Raw genomic sequence first — 17,957 nt, forward strand, 5'->3', positions numbered from 1 at the left:
GTGTACACCTAGGAACATGAAGCTGTCAACCATCTCCACCTCGGCACCATTGATCTTACAATTCCTGGAGCTACCAATAATTTGCTTAAAAAGATACAATTTTCCAGCAACTAAAAAAATATTGACACTTGCTGTAACAAACTAAAATCAATTCTAACTTACTTAATAGGCAATTAATACACCCAACTATAGAAAAGAGAATTTTGCCATTATCTAAGTAACACATCCAAAATAATTCATACCTTGTCTCCAGTAGATATGTGAAGTAGAGAATTCCAACTCGTTCCAGCTTTTCAGTTGGCTCGTGGCCATTCCTGGGTGAGTCTTGTTTGAAAGTCGCTCCACTCAGTCTTCTGAGTCACCTGGAATGATTTCCAACCAGGCCCAATCCAGCAATTCTTTACTTCTTAAATCATCACCAGTCTAGTTGCTTCGAGCAGAGAATCTGTTCTTGGTGACCAGCACAGAAAACACACTCGCTTGTAAAAATACACCGTTACTAGTCATGAGATGAAACGTGGGGGGGCGATTCTCCGCGGCGCAGACTGAGTGCCCACGCCATCGTGAACACCGTCGCGTTTCACGACGGCGCGAACAGGGCCCAGGCACGACCTATTCTGGCCCCCTGCACGGCGTTGGAGCAGTTCACGCTGCTCCAGCATCCTTGTGCAGTGCCAAATGGGCACCGCACCAACCCGCACATGGGCAATTGGGCCGTGCCATCCTGCGCGGGGAACGTCTAACACACGTCGGCCCCTCACCAACATGCGCCGGTGTTCTGGGGCTGCGTGCAGAAGGAGGAAGCCCTGGGGGGAAAGAGGCCGGCGCCCCGATCGAGGGCCAGACCCCATTGGAGGCCGCCCCCCAAGCATTCCCGCAGAGTTCCCGTCGGCAGCGACCAGGGGTGGAAGACGCCGGCGGAAACCTGTCGTGTCGTAGCGGCCGCTCGGCCCATCCGGGCCGGAGAATCGCTGCTCGCTGGTTCCCCGAGCGGCCTGGTACGAATCGCGTGCCGCTGGTTTCCTGGGGGGGGGGGGGGGGGGGGGGGGGTGAATGGCGTGCGGGAGTCGGGGGGGGGGTGGAGAGGGGGGGGGGGGAGAGGGGGGGTGAATGGCGTGCGGGAGTCGGGGCGGCGTGGCGCGATTCGAGCGGCGCCCCGGCAATTCTCCCACCCGGCCGGGGGGGGGGGAGGAGGGAGGAGAATAGCGCCCATGACTTTTGTGCAAAATGGCTGCTGCATTTACCTATTCAATTCAAGACACCTATTACAAATGCAATTGCCAGTTTTAATATTTAGATATGTAAGTGTCCACTAAATTCCTGACTGGTGAAATCCATCAAACTGACATGAAAGTGCTGATATTCGGTGACATTATAAATTTGGGAGTGAATCAGTGACTCAGATCTTTGTGCTTGTAATGGCAATCCACATCTCAGCACTTACAGTAAAATCCAGATGTTGATGTCAGATTCTGCTTTGCTCCATAGGTTGTGCTGTTTGAAATCCCCAAGACTGCATTCAGTTAGAAATCATGGAATTAATGACCACTCTAATTTTTTTTGCTACAAATCTTGCTGTAAAAACCCTTAAAAGTCACACCTTTGAAATCGGGTGCAACTGTTTTTAAAAGCATCCATTCACCATTTCTACAGAACAACATCTTTGCCCCTGAAAACTTAATTCCTTATTTGTGGAATGTCAAATTTAAGTTCCACATGTGAACATGTTTTTTTGTTTTTTGAAAGTTTGATATTTCGGCTTCTTTTTAAATTTTATTTTGCTCTCTGCAAAAGAACAATTTGTGCTTTTAACTTCCTGGTTTGCTGCTGTCTGAGAATTTCTCAATGTGAAGGATTTTCTCTGGGTGCTCCGGTTTCCTTCCATAGTCCAAAGATGTGCAGGTTAGGTGGATTAGCCCTGCTCAATTGCCCGTAAATGTCCAGGGATGTGCAGGTTAGGTTATGGAGATATGGGAATATGGCAGGGTAGACGGGGGAGTGTGAATGAGTGGCTCATTCCAAGGGATGGTGCAGACCCGATGGGCCAAATGGCTGCCTCCTGCACTGTAGTGATTCTATGATTGGCTGCTTCTCCTGCTTGACAACATCATGGTTGCTGATTCAAATTGATGTCGGGAAAGTCAAAATCCATGCCATTATGATTGCTAAGTCTTTGTCAGTATCCACCTTCAAGGTCAATAGCAAACACTGCCGCTGACTGCAAACTCCAGGCCTAAATGTATCTCAATTTAGAATGCAGTCTTCCTCCATACTTGGGTACTCCAACTGCTAAAACCATCTTTTTCTATCATGTGTATTCTGGATTTGAGGCTGGACTGATACTGCATCATGACTTTCAAGTCCTTTCAATTTGAATTCACAATTTTTGTATTCAGGTTGAGGTCACTGTTCCTTCATCCATGCCCTTTGATACCTGCTACCTCAAACATTGTGACTGGATTAGATAATTTTTTCCTCTGTATCCACATCTACCAGTCCCACTACACTCTTCCCGCAGTTCCTTCACCAATTTACTGCCAAGCTCCAAATTCTCTAACCCTCTATCTATCAAAACACCAATATTGCTGTCAACGTGACAGCAGAGCTTTCTTCTCATCGTCAGATCTCTCGACTTCTACTCCGGCTGTTTTCCCAATAGTATATTCAAATATTGGAGGTCTGCAAACGTGGTGAAATCTAGCTACTGACTAAGTGCACCAGGCCTTAACCAGAAACTCTAGATGCTGAACATGCTCATGCTCGCTCGTCCCATTCTAGTACCATCGTAGAGGTTTGGGGCAAACAACGATGTCTTTTCTTTATGACCGATGTCTCTTACACCTCTTGTGTCATCTGTCCCTGTCCAATCCTCACTTATTGCTGGATGTGTGAATGTGGCCATCTCAAAGACTGATTGCAAGTTACAGGCACTGTCTCTCCTCTTTTGTTTGCCCTTTTTACTCCTATCAAACGTCCAGGACAATCATCCAGTTCCTGCACACAGCCTTTTGATCTGTATACTTGCATCATTATAAGCTGCTGCTTTACTCGGGCACTTGTTTTCATTGACCTGTGTTAAGTAGCACTACCATCGTGCCAAATGGAATGGACTTCGAACTGATCTAGCAACTTGAGACTGGGCATCTATGAGGCACTGTGGGGCAACAGCAGAATTATATTCAATCTTATGGCCCAGCATATCTCGCACTGTTCCGTTACCACCAAGCTTGGGGATCAACCCTGGTTCAAAAAGTGCAGGAGAGCATACCAGGAGCAACATCAGACCTTATTTTTCAGTATGCATCAACCTGGTGAAGCTCCCACACAGGACGGGTGTGCCAAAATGTATAAACAGCAAGTAATAGACGAGATGAGCGATTCCACAATGAATGCATCAGATCTAAGTTCTATAGTCCTGCCACATCCAGCCATGAATGGTGGTGGACAATTAAGCAACTCACTGGAGGAGGAGGCTCCACAAATATCCCCATCCTCAATGATGGAGGAACCCAGCACATGTGTGCATAAGACGAGGCTGAAGCATTTGCAACAATTTTCAACCAGAAGTGCTGAGCGGGTGATCCATCTCGGTCTCCTCCAGAAGTTCCCAGCGTCACAGATGTCAGTCTTCAGCCAATACGTTTCACTCCACATACAATGAGTGATACCTGACACAAAGGAAAATGGTTGTTGAGGTTGGAGGTCAATATTCTCCGCTCCAGGACATCACTGCAGGAGTTCCTCAGGCTAGTGTCCTGGTGCCAACCATTTTCAGCTGCTTCATCAATTACCTTCCTTCCATCATGAGGATGTTTGCGGATGACTGCACCTGTTCAACACTATGCAACTCCTCGGACAATGAAGCTGTCCATGTCCATGGTAGCACAGTGATTAGCACAGTTGCTTCACAGCTCCAGTGTCCCAGGTTCGATTCCCGGCTTGGGTCACTGCCTGTGCGGAGTCTGCACGTTCTCCCCGTGTGTGCGTGGGTTTCCTCCGGGTGCTCCGGTTTCCTCCCACAGTCCAAAGATGTGCAAGTTAGGTGGATTGGTCATAATAAATTGCCCTCCGTGTCCAAAAGAGTTAAGGGGGGTTACTAGGTTATGGGGATAGGGTGCAGGTGTGGGCTTAAGTGGGGTGGCCGCACTGGAAATTCAATGAAATGCAGCAAGTCATGGACAATATTCCAGTCTTTGCCTGGCACTTGTATGAAAACTTGCCAGCCATGACCATCTCCTGCCCCCCCACCCCCCAAACAACAAAAAAGCTTGTCCACCATGTACAAGGCACAAGTCAGGAGTGTAATGGAATGCTCTACACTTGCCTGGATGAGTGCAGCTCCAACAAACTCGACACCATCCAGAACAAAGCAGCCTGCTTGATTGCTCCTCCACCACAGACTAACAGTGGCAGCCTTGTGTACCATTTACACGATGCACTGCAGTAACTCATCAAGGTCCCTTAGACAAGGCATTGTCAAACTCGGGAGCGCGACCTGTGGGTGGGTCGTGGAGCCGTCCGTCGCGGCGCTACCGATAGCGCAAATCTGCACGCAGCAGCCGGCTGTTAATAACGCTGGCTGCAAGTGGCCTTCAAAATGGCCGTAAACATGTAGTAATTTTTTTAAAATGCGGCTGCACTGCGCATGCGCTCCGATCATTGGGCACGCATGCGCTATGTGGCCACTTTTTAAAAATGGTCGCAGCTTTTTGTTTTACAAGTTCGGGGGGTTTATTCATTTTATTCATTTATTTTATTCAATTTTTATATTTTTTTTTTTTTACAAGTTCGGGAGGATTTTATTTGAGAGAATTTTACAGGAAAAAAATGCAGAACTTTGGACAGTTGGCGACTCCATACTTTCCGACACCGGAAGACTTCACCTTCATCCAACAGGTTCCATTGGAGGAGCTTGTATGAGGGCCAAAGGGACCCAAATCCATTTCCTCCGTTTTTGTCAGCAGCAAACGAGGTAAGAGAAAATGGTGGGTCCCGAAGGTTGGCCGGGTTGGGTCCCGAAGGTTGGCCGGTTGGTAAAAATGGGTCTCCAGAAAAAAGTTTGAAGGACACTGCCTTAGACAGCACCTTCCAGACCCACAAACACCGACTGGGGACCCCACCACTGAGGGTTTCTCCTCCAAGTCACTCACCTGACTTTGAAATATATCGCCATTCCTTCACTGTCGCTGGGGTGATCTCCTGCCCGAACAGCTCAGTGTGTGTACCTACACCTCCGGGACTGCAGCGGTTCAAGAAAACTCACCAGGGATGGAGGATTTCAGAGCTGGTACCAGTTGGGAATTAGGAAGGTAGGAGATTTATTCATAGAGGGGACTTTTGCGAGCTTGGGAGCATTGGAGGAAAAGTATAAGTTACCCCGGGGAAATTTCTTGAGATATATGCAGGTGAGGGTGTTTACTAGACAACAGGTGAGGGAATTTCCGCTGCTCCCGACACAGGAGATACAGGACAGGGTGCTTTCAGGGGTGTGGGTCGGAGAGGGCAAGGTGTCAGAGATTTACAGAGAGATGAGGGAAGAGGGGGAGGAGTCAGTGGGAGAACTAAAGGGAAAGTGGGAAGAAGAATTAGGGGAGGAGATAGAAGAGGGTATGTGGGCTGATGCCCTAAGCAGGGTAAACTCCTCTTCCTCATGCGCCAGGCTTAGTCTGATTCAATTTAAGGTGCTACATAGAGCACACATAACAGGGGCAAGATTGAGCAGGTTCTTTGGAGTGGAGAACAAATGTGGGAGATGTGGCGGGAGCCTGGCAAACCACGCACATATGTTTTGGGCGTGCCCGGCACTGGAAGGATATTGGACGGGAGTGATCTCGCAGGTGGTGAAGGCCCGGGTCAAACCAAGCTGGGGGTTGGCTCGATTTGGAGTTGCGGAAGAGCCGGGAGTGCAGGAGGCGAAAGAGGCTGGTGTCGTGGCCTTTGCGTCCCTAGTAGCCAGCGCAGGATCCTACTCATGTGGAAGGAGGCGAAACCCCCCCGGACTGGAGGCCTGGGTAAATGATATGGCGGGGTTCATTAAAGTGGAGCAGATAAAGTTTGCCCTGAGAGGATCGGCTCAAGGGTTCACCAGGCGGTGGCAGCCATTTCTCGACTACCTAGGGGAACGTTAGAGGGGAGATGGATGACCAGCAGCAGCAGCCCAGGGGGAAAAGGGGTGGGGGGGAGGAGGGGGGGGGGGGGTTAGTTTAGGCCAATAGATAATGGGGTTTTGTTACTTGTGTATTGTTAAAATTTTCTGATTTGTTTTCGTTTCGTTGGCTCTGTAAGAGGGAAAAATGTTGTTTGGAAAAAAATTTCAATAAAATATATTTTTAAAAAAAAAGAAAACTCACCAGAAGGGCTACTAGGGATGGGCAATAAATGCTCGCCTAACCAGTGATGCCCATATCTTGTAAATTATACATATTTTTTAAATCCCTTCCTTTTGTCCTGTCTCATAACCAGGTTAGAGATTGGATAGTTTTCTTCTTCAAAGAAAAAGAGCTTAAATTTACGTAATGTCTTACTGCAGGAATTTCCTGGATACTTTGCAACATAATTGCTTTAATGTGCAGCCACTGATCTGGACAAATATTGCAGCTACGTTTAGCACTAAGGTCCCACAAATAACCAACCAGAATAATAAGCAATTAATATGTTTTTGCTGATTGACTGAAGAATGTTAATTGGACCGTGAGAATTCCCTGATTGTTTTGGAGATGCGTGATATGGGACTTTTTTTACTCTACTAATTGGTGAGGTCTCAGTTTAACTGCCTCCTCTCTCTCAGCTGGATTCAAAAATCCACACTGATGGCCATTGCAGCACCTTGTTCATATTTTTTTCATTGAATTTGCTGTAACCCTCCTTGTTCTCAATGTTACTGGACTTATTTGGTTCCACACATTAGTGACTTCACACAGCCTGACCATCTCCATCAAGGGTTTTTGCTTCCACACCTCAAATGTGTAACCCAGTGATCCAGCTGTGGCTTTTTAAAAAAAAATCTTCTTTTTTTTTTTTACCCATTCCGTGACCACATCTGCTGACATACCGTAAATGTGGAAGCTGAAACTGGTATTCAACTGTTCTTCACAGCTTCCCGTAGCCATCTTGGTGCTGTCAAAAGGGGCAGTTTGACATTTTAACATGTGGATGGGCCAGAAAAACCAAATGTACCCCCCCCCCCCCCATCCTACCTTCTGCCTTGTGAAATCTGAGCATCCTTTTTCTACACAGATCCCCAGCTTCAAACCCTATATTCGCTGTTTCAAGAAACACACATTTTACCTTTGCCGCCATCACTGCCTTGCCCGTCTTTCTAAAATCCTAATTCGTTTTTTATTTTTAACATTTGTCTGCTTCTCAAAGAGCAATTTCTGGATTCATCTCTCCTATCTCTGCTGATCTAGAGGGGTCCTCTGCCCCAAATGTATTGAGTCAAAATTTTTCTGCCCTCTGTATCACTCAGCAGTTTAATCTTGTCCTCCAACCTTGCTACCCTCCCATTCCTTCTGGTCTGACTCTGGCTTTTATGATTTCTGAGGCTGAGCTTTTCAGTTGGCTGGAGCGTTCAGATCTTCCTCTTAAACACCCACTGCATGCTTCCTCTTATTTTTTTTGTAGAAAGGTTATAAGGATCTTTTTTCAGCAAACATTCCGACCCTTGCATCTGTCGTACTAAAACTTTGCATTCATACTTTTGCTTTCCTCTTTGAAATAACTTGGTTACTTTCCTATGCTAAATATACATCCTATAATTACAAATAGCTGTGGTAACAAATAAACTTGAGAGTTGTTCTGAAGGTCTGTCATGAATATGAATGAGCAGTTGGTTCTAAGTGATTAGTCCTTGGAAGGGACATTAACTGCCTGGAGTATGCCTTCTGTTTTTGTGCACCTGGTAATGTCATTTTATTAATACTCTTAATATGCAAGTAATGTGGGTCCTGATTTTGCTGCTTGGATATGGTGCTATATCAATGTTTCCGCAGTTAATTGCAGAAATGACCACCATGATCACTATGCAATAGACTCTAGTGTTACAATGAGGATGTCTAAGCTTCATTTTCTTCGTTTGTATTCCAGTTAGGATGTCTGAATTTAATTTCCTTAATGGTTGATAACCTGATGCATAGAATAAGATCACCATGTATGGAACTGGCTTGCCTGGCTGCAACATTTGCTACCTTTTCCTAGACTACAGGTTTCTTTTCCTGCCATTTGTTGCCCAGCTCTATTCTGATTATTTTCCCTTTTGTTGAAACCGTAACCCATGTTTTCATTAATGTAAGGTTTAACCTCTAACTGCAATTCCTACTTCAAGACTTCCAGCATTGAAATGTTGCACCCTGTTATCCATCTGAACTCCTCCACTTCCATCAGCTTGCAGTTTCCAAACTCATTTGGCTTCCTGTAGCCCAGTAACTTGGTCCCTTTACTTACATCAGAAAATCCTTCAGGTTTATATTCTCGCTCTCTCTCTCTCCTCCATGTGTGGTCCACCTCTAATGTACTTTAATATTGGGTGCAGGTTCAGTCGGCATTTAGGAAGGCAAATGCAATATTAGCATTCCTATCGAGAGGGCCAGAAAACAAGAGCAGGGATGTACTTCTGAGGCTCTGGTCAGAACCCATTTGGAGTATTGTGAGGTAGTTTTGGGCCCCGTATCTAATGAAGGACGTTCTGGCCTTGGAAAGCGTCCAGAGGAGGTTCACAAGAATGTTCCCTAGAATGACGAGCGGTTGAGGACTCTGTGTCTGTACTGATTGGAGTTTAGAAACTTCCAGGATATGGAGAGGCCAAGATAGAGTTGATAAGGGGAGGCTGCTCCCACGAGTAGGAAAAACTAGAACCTGAGACAACAGCCTCCGACTGAAGGGATGATCCTTTAAAACTAATGAGGAATTTCTTCAGCCAGATGGTGGTGAATCTATGGAACTCTTTGCCGCAGAAGGCTGTGGAGGTCAAATAGATATGTTGATTTAATAAGGGGATCAGGGTGGGATGGATAAAGGAGCCAGAGGCCGAGTGGGGGCGTGTGGAGGAGGCCACCTGTAAGGGGACCTCCCTCCAGGCCCTCGCCACAGCAGCACCTCCATGCCGGCCCAAGAAACACTCCAGCAGCCCAATGGTGATAGCCACCCTCCCGACGTGGAACCAACTACGGCAGCCCAGTGGTGATAGCCACCCTTCAGACGTGGAACCAAATACGGCAGCAATTCGGACTGACCAAAAATCCCCATCTGCAATAACCACAGATTCACACCAGCATTCACCTTCAAAAGATGTAGACAGGATGGGGATTGACTGTCGGGATCCTATACACTGACAGTAGGGTCACAACATACTGGAGAACTGACGCAGAGATTCCAAATAACTAAAGGCAACAAACTCCGATACCTGCAGCTTAACTTCCTACAGAAGGAGACAAGGACATATCCGCGACCACCACGACAGACACTATTGTGAGAGCTGCTGGACGCAGACATCCTAGGCAGAGAGAACTGTAATGACATTTACGAATGACTGCTAGAGAGGGCCGACACCAAATTGGACACGACTAGGAGGAAATGGGAGGAAGACTTGGGGTTCGGAATAGGGTGGTAGGGTGCTGATTCTGGAGCGAAGCACTGCACAGGGTCAACACTACCTCCACATGCGCGAGGCTCAACCTAACGCAGCTAAAAGTGGTGCATAGAGCCCACTTGACCAGAACCTGAATGAGCAGGTTCTTCCCGGACCAGTTCTTCCCGGAGATGGAGGATAGATGTGAACGGTGCCAAGGAGGCCCGGCCGACTACGCCCACATGTTGCGGGATACTGGACCGAAAGTGGTGGGGATGAGGGTGGAGCCATGCCTGAACGTGGCGGTCAGCCAGAGCTCTTCATGGGGAGGAGGGTGGACACCCTTGTCTTTGCCTCCCTGATTGCCCACCATAGAATCCTGCTTGGTTGGCGATCAGCAGCACTACCTGAAGCTGCAGACTGGCTGTCCGACCTATCAGAATTTCTCCAAATGGAGTATATCACATTCACCATCCGTGGGTTGGAAGAGGGCTTCCGCAAAACATGGGAGCCATTGATCCGACTGTTCCAAGACCTGTTTGTGGCCAATACATAAATAAATAAATAGCCAGTAGCCAGGGTGAAATAGCCAGGACAAGGCAAAGAGGAAAGCGAGGGAGGACCGGGGAGTGGGGCGGAAGAAGCACGGCAAGGTGGCAAAACCCAGCAGGTAAAAATGGGGAACAGCAGTGAAAGAGGGGAAGGGAGGGTAGGGGAGTGGGGTGGTCAAGGAGAGAGGAGCTGGCGGAGGGGGGGGGGAGGGGGGAGGGAAAGGGGGGGGGGGAAGAGATGGGGAGGATTGGGGGGGGGAGGGGAAGAGATGGGGAGGATTGGGGGGGGGGGAGAGATGGGGAGGATTGGGGGGGGGGGAGGGGAAGAGATGGGGAGGATTGGGGGGGGAGGGGGGGAAGAGATGGGGCGGATTGGGGGGGAGGGGGGAAGAGATGGGGCGGATTGGGGGGGAGGGGGGAAGAGATGGGGAGGATTGGGGGGGAGGGGGGAAGAGATGGGGAGGATTGGGGGGGAGGGGGGAAGAGATGGGGAGGATTGGGGGGGAGGGGGGAAGAGATGGGGAGGATTGGGGGGGGGGAAAGAGATGGGGAGGATTGGGGGGGGAGGGGGGGAAAGAGATGGGGAGGATTGGGGGGGGAGGGGGGGAAAGAGATGGGGAGGATTGGGGGGAGGGGAAGAGATGGGGGGGGGGAAGAGATGGGGAGGATTGGGGGGGGGGAAAGAGAGATGGGGAGGATTGGGGGGGGGAAAGAGAGATGGGGAGGATTGGGGGGGGGGAAAGAGAGATGGGGAGGATTGGGGGGGGGGGGGGGGAAAGAGAGATGGGGAGGATTTGGGGGGGGGGGGGGGAAGAATAGGGAGGATTGTAGGCTGAGCCAGCCAGATGGCAACAGACTGTAAATAGCGCAACCTAAGAAGGAACCTTTGCAACTGTACAATCAATGAAATGAACCGCAATGTATATAATTTTGAAAATGCCAGTAAAAAGATTTAAACAACAAAAATATAAGGGGATCAGGGATTATGGGGAGAAGGCAGGTGAATGGGGACGAGAAACGTATATCAGCTACGATTGACTCTGCTCTGCCATTCATGTCCGACTAGCCTAAGTCTGCTCCTATGTCTTACGGGCTTCTGCCATTTGCACTCTTTGCTTTGAGGCTTCAAGGCCCTTTATTCCTTCAAGCGCATCCTTTGTTTTCCCCACATCCTGGCCTCTCATGACTTTTTTTTCCCTTCCCTGTTTTTCTTTTCTGTGCCTGCTACATCCTTTTCCCCTTGGGCATTTTTTGAAATAGTTTCCTGTATGCGAGGATCACACAAATGAATGTTCCTTAAACTTCTGCTCGATGTGAATCTCGAGTCTGTTCTCCAGATAGGATCAAACCATTTTTGTTTGCCTGAGCTGGAGAGATATGTATCGCTGTAGTAATGGTCAATAAATTTGGTTCGGCACCTTTTCATTGACGACTTAAAAATGAAGTATTAAAGTTCATTTTCTGCCTTATGTGGATGGGAGGAAGTGTTATAACATGCAAAATTCCTGACTCGTTAGTCACTGAGTAACCCTTCCAGTGCTTTAAAAATAAATTTTCCAGCAGGATATCCCAAATTCTAACTGTTGCATGGTAGATTACGGGCATCCACTGAATTGAGGTTCCCAAGAATTAGGATCTTTTATGGTCTTGGCCAGCTTCATCTTGGGGATCACCTTGAACTTGGTTGATAATTTTGAGTTGGGAATGAAGGACTGCTCTACCTTCTGCAAATCTTTTTGTAAAATCCTCCTCTAGATATCAGGTTCAATGTAGTTCACAGCCCCATCAGGTAACCTCTTCATTCTATTTGTGCAGATCTTGATCTTTATTATCATTATTGTCACAAATCGGCTTATATTAACACTGCAATGAAGTTACTGTGAAAATTCCCTAGTTGCCACACTCTGGCGCCTATTCAGATACACTGAGGGAGTATTCAGAATATCCAATTCACCTAACAGCACGTCTTTCAGGACATGTGGGAGGAAACCCACGCAGACATGGGGAGATCGTGCAAACTCTGCACAGACAGTGTCCCGAACCGGGAATCGAACCTGGGACCCTGGCGCTGTGAAGCCACAGTGCTAACCACTCTGTTCCCGTGCCGCCCACAGGTGAAGAAAACAGCACACAAAGGAGGGTCTTCTAGCTTTTCTGTGTTGGTTCAGTAAGGTGAAGAATATAACCAGTTGAATGAGCATTGTTTCACTTTACTAGAAATTGGAACTCATGTGTTGAAGAATCAGCAATTGCTACCTCGTCTGTCTGATCTCACTGCGACGGGCTGGGTTCTGGACTATAGTTGTGCATTGTTTCACTGTTTTGTAGAGGCATGTTCTGCAATCCAGGAGTGGCTTCCACTTTTCGTCGGAATGTTTTATGCCTGCTATGTTAAAGTGTGTCCATAAAACTTGCTTTGAATATGCCTTCAGAGTTATCCCAAAGTTGTTTCCTCGAGTTTTACTGTGAAATCAAATGCTGCTTCCACTGTTGGCAATTTTAAAAAGTGTTCTGATGTATGGCAGCATTTTTCTTTCCATTTCTCCTTCCAACTTGCCTAATTGCATTGGAATGCTGTACTGCAGTCATTCTTTTACAACGTGTGTACTCAGTCTCGTTATCCACCTCCCCATGTTTGAAGCTGTTGGAGTGTAATAACTCCTACAAAAACAGAAAATGCTGAATAAACTCAGTAGGTCTGGTGGCATCGGGCATAATCCAAGACCCCTCCTGCCTGGGTTATTCTCTCTCCCAACCTCTTCCATTGGGCAGGAGAAAAACGCACTAACAGATTCAAAAACGACTTCTTCCCCACTTGCCAGGCTCCTGAATGACCCTCCATCGTTATGTCCTTGTTTTTTCATGTATGGAACGATCTCCCTGGACTCTACGCAGAACAATACTTTTCACTGTACCTTGGTACATGTGGCAATAAACCTCAATCCAATCTGTGGTGAGAGAAGCAGTTAACATTTCAAGTCCAATATGATTCTGAAGGAGGGGACATCGTGCCTCATTAACTTGATTGAGTTTTTTGATGAGGCGAGGCGGCGGACCTTGTATACATGGACTTCAGTAAAGCCTTTGACAAGGTGCCTCAAGGCAGACTGGTACAAAAGGGGAAATTGCACTGGATCGGTGGTGAGGTGGTAAAGTGGATAGAGAACTGGCTCAGTCACGGGCAAAGAATAGCAGTAGAAGGGTGTTTTTCTGAGGGAAGGTTGTGACTAGTGGTGTTCCACAGAGATCGGTGCTGGGGCCTCTGTTGTTTGTAGTATACATAAATGATTTGGAGGAAAATGTAGCTGGTCTGATTAGTACATTCGCGGATGATACCAGCGTTGGTGGAATGACAGGTAGTGTTGAGGATTGTCAGCGGATACAGCAGGACATCGGTTAGAGGCATAGAACATACAGTGAAGAAGGAGGCCATTCGGCCCATCGAGTCTGCACTGACCACTTCCACCCTATCCCCGTAACCCAATAACCCCTCCTAACCTTTTTGGTCACCAAAGATAATTTGTCAAGGCCAATCCACCTACCCTGCACGTCTTTGGGCTGTGGGAGGAAACCCACACAGACACTGGGAGAACGTGCAGACTCTGCACTGACAGTGACCCAGCGGGGAATCAAACCTGGGACCCTGGCGCTATGAAGCCACAGTGCTATCCACTTGTGCTACCGTGCTGCCCTGAACTGAGAATGGGCAGAGAAATGGTAAATGGAGTTTAATCCAGACAAATGTGAGGTCATGCATTTTGGTAAGTCTAACATAGGAAAATATACCGTAAATGGCAAAACTCTTAGGAATATAGAAAGTCTGAGAGATCTGGGCATGCATGTCCACCGATCTTTGAAGCTGGCAACACAAGTGGACAAGGTAGTCCGGAAAGTATACAGAATGCTTGCCTTAATTGGATGGGGCACAGAGTTTAAAGTCATGCTACAGTTGTATAGAACCTTGGTAAGGCTGCACTTGGAATATTCTGGTCACCAGGCTACCAGAAGCATTTGGAGTCTTTGGCGAGGGTGCAGAGGAAGTTTACCAGGATGTTGCCTGGCCTGGAGGGTGTTGGCTATGCGGAGAGGCTGAATGGACTTGGACTGTTTTCATTAGAACGACAAGAGGTTGAGGGATGACCAGATAGAGGTCTACAAGATAATGAGGGGCATGGATAGAGTGGATGGGAAGGCACTCTTTCACAGGGTGGCGGTGTCGGTCACCAGCGAGTATAGGTTTAAGGCATGTGTGGCAAAGTTTAAAGGAGATGTGTGAGGTAGGGTTTTTTTTACACAGAAAGTTGGGTAGATTGTGGAAGCAGATATATTAATGCCGTTGAAAAGGCATCTCACCAAATAGATGGATAGGGTGGGTATAGAGGGATACGGCATTCGGGAGTGCTGGGGGTTTTGGACAAGGGTGTTATCATGACCAGTACAACTTGGGAGGGCTGGAGGGCCTGTTCCTGTGCTGTTTTGTTCTTTGTTCTAACTCAAAACTTTGACTGTTTCTTGCTCCACAGACGCTGCCCGATCAGAGTTTTTTTTTTTCCAGCATTTTTTGTTTTTAATCTCGTATATCTCCAGGACCTGCAGTATTTTGCTTTTATCTCAGCAATCGAAAATTCTCCATATTAGATATATGCCGAGATAATTTTGAACTCAAATGGCCAACCATGGTTCTGAGAGCATCTTTCTCTCATGCCCAGCGACAACAGATTTATAAACCTGTCTTGTACAAAAGTGAAATAAGCTTAGTCACTTGGCCATTGTAATAGAAGTGCTTATCCTGGAGGGTGGGGCATATTGTTTCATGGCCCACAATGTGTATTGAACTTAGCCATGCGTAATGGATATGAAAATAGTGCCGTGTGCTCGCCTTTCTCTGTCTCCCATCCCTTTTTATATAATTTGAAAGAACTGAGCCAGTTCTTACCCCTTCGCAAAATGTTGCAGGAGGTTAATGGGGATGGGTCAGAAATGCTTTTATTTTAAACTGACCTGTTTGGTTGTGTCTTGCATTTGAAAAGGGTCACTGCTAACTTCAGCTCCGGGAAAGGCGTTGAAAGAAATTTGTAGCTAAATTAACATTCCAGCTGGTGGCAATTAGAATTCCAAGTTTGAAGGTAAACTATCCTCTGTACGACAGACACCACAAAGACGCTGAATGGTTGAGCAAGATTGCTATTAAGTGTTGCACATGTCTTAGCATTTCCAAAATTGCAAGTTACTTAGCAACAGCATTGAAATGGGCCCGCCCCTCAAATATTGGAAATGCAGGAAGATGAAGCAGACTGTAACTAGCTCTTACTTGACTTTGGAAGTCTGTCTTTGCCTGACATAGTTGCAGTAGATTCAAAATATATCCATTTATTAGCCGAATTTAATCTACATTCCAAGAACAAATGCAATGTGTCTTCCTGTAATGGTGCTGTATGTGTTAATGTTTATTCGTCTCTCAACTGTTGGCTAATGTGCATCACAAATCTGGCTCTGAGCCAGTGCCATGAAGCAAAAAATGAGTTAACCTTTTAAACAATTCCATTTGGAGCAGGGGAGAGGGTAGAAAACACTGAATTGTAGCTTTGGAGTTGACCCTTGTTTATTGTGTTGAATACATTTTTTTGCATCGAGGAATTGTTGATTTTTAGAATGATCTTGCAGCACACAACATTTACTGTAGAATTTGTTTTTGGAAGTGGATTTATTTTCATGTATGCAAACTTGTGCAAGGATTATATTACCCTCCCTTCAGCTGAAGATGAACTTGATTTTCAGCCATTTTATTTGCGTTGATTACCTTTTACATTCCTGATTAACAAGCTGGTCAAGTTTTTAATCAAATTTAGTTTGAGGATGACTATATTGCTGTTTGTTTTATTCTAGTATTTGGGATTGCAATAACCATACTTGGATTTTTTTTGTGTCTGAAAACTGATAGGCTGTGGATAACTTTCGTGTGATATAAATGCTAATTGTCACACTGGACTAATAGTCCAGAGGTGCAGGGTGATGATCTGGGGATCCGGTTTTGAATTCCATGGCGGCAGATGGAGAAATTTGAATTCAATAAATGGTTGCTCTGGGCAGATTTGAGTTCACACTGGTTCCACCATTGGACCCTGTCTCGGCAGCAAGTGTGACTTGTTTTTCTACGATATGATGATGCAGTTAGCCATAATTGTATTCCCGTCAGGCAGATAGGATTGTGGGTACGAGCAGAAAAGTAATTCAGCTCAGCCTAGCAATGTTGACCACTCATTTGATCTCTGACTCTCTCGTCCTGTGTCCATAGAACATAGAACGATACAGCGCAGTACAGGCCCTTCGGCCCACTATGTTGCACCGACATGGGAAATCAAAAAACAAAAGCCATCTAACCTACACTGCTATTATCATCCATATGCTTATCCAATAAACTTTTACATGCCCTCGATGTTGGCGAGTTCACTACTGTTGCAGGTAGGGCATTCCACGGCCTCACCACTCTTTGTGTAAAGAACCTACCTCTGACCTCTGTCCTATATCTATTACCCCTCGTGCCAGCCATATCCATCCGCGGGAGAAGGCTCTCACTGTCCACCCTATCTAACCACCTGATCATTTTGTATGCCTCTATTAAGTCTCCTCTTAACCTTCTTCTCTCCAACGAAAACAACCTCAAGTCCATCAGCCTTTCCTCATAAGATCTTCCCTCCATACCAGGCAACATCCTGGTAAATCTCCTCTGCACCCGTTCCAAAGCTTCCACGTCCTTCCTATAATGAGGTGACCAGAACTGTACGCAATACTCCAAATGCGGCCGTACCAGAGTTTTGTACAGCTGCAACATGACCTCATGACTCCGGAACTCAATCCCTTTACCAATAAAGTCCAAAACTCCATAGGCCTTCTTCACAACCCTATCAACCTGGGTGGCTACTTTCAGGGATCTATGTACATGGACACCGAGATCCCTCTGCTCATCCACACTTCAAAGAATTTTACCATTAGCCAAATATTCCGCATTCCTGTTATTCCTTCCAAAGTGAATCACCTCACACTTCTCTACATTAAACTCCATTTGCCACCTCTCAGCCAAGCTCTGCCGCTTATCTATGTCCCTCTGTAACCTGCAACATCCTTCTGCACTGTCGACAACACCACCGACTTTAGTGTCGTCTGCAAATTTACTCACCCACCCTTCTGCGCCCTCCTCTAGGTCATTTATAAAAATGACAAACCGCAACTACCCCAGAACAGATCCTTGTGGTACGCCACTTGTAACTGAACTCCATTCTGAACATTTCCCATCAACAACCACCCTCTGTCTTCTTTCAGCTAGCCAATTTCTGATCCACATCTCTAAATCACCCTCAATCCCCAGCCTCCGTATTTTCTGCAATAGCCTACCGTGGGGAACCTTATCAAACGCTTTGCTGAAATCCATATACACCACATCAACTGCTCCACCCTCATCTACCTGTTCAGTCACCTTCTCAAAGAACTCAATAAGGTTTGTGAGGCATGACCTACCCTTCACAAAGCCATGCTGACTATCCCTGATCATATTATTCCTATCTAGATGATTATAAATCTTGTCTCTTATAATCCCCTCCAAGACTTTACCCACAACAGACGTGAGGCTCACCGGTCTATAGTTGCCGGGGTTGTCTCTGCTCCCCTTCTTGAACAAAGGGACCACATTTGCTATCCTCCAGTCCTCTGGCACTATTCCTGTAGCCAATGATGACATAAAAATCAAAGCCGAAGGCTCAGCAATCTCTTCCCTGGCTTCCCAGAGAATCCTAGGATAAATCCCATCAGGCCCCAGGGACTTGGCAATTCTGGACAGGCTGAAA

The 17,957-nt window shown here is 46.7% G+C and overlaps 1 protein-coding gene across 1 annotated transcript in view; it reads left to right on the forward strand.

Moving 5' to 3' along the window:
- The window catches only part of LOC140392299 (myoferlin-like), a 309,204-nt gene that overhangs the window by 12,557 nt on the left and 278,690 nt on the right, over positions 1-17,957 (forward strand). The gene's annotated exons all lie outside the window — the stretch shown is intronic.

This window comes from Scyliorhinus torazame, chromosome 16 (genome assembly GCF_047496885.1).
Source record: "Scyliorhinus torazame isolate Kashiwa2021f chromosome 16, sScyTor2.1, whole genome shotgun sequence".
Taxonomy (NCBI): Eukaryota; Metazoa; Chordata; class Chondrichthyes; order Carcharhiniformes; family Scyliorhinidae; genus Scyliorhinus; species Scyliorhinus torazame.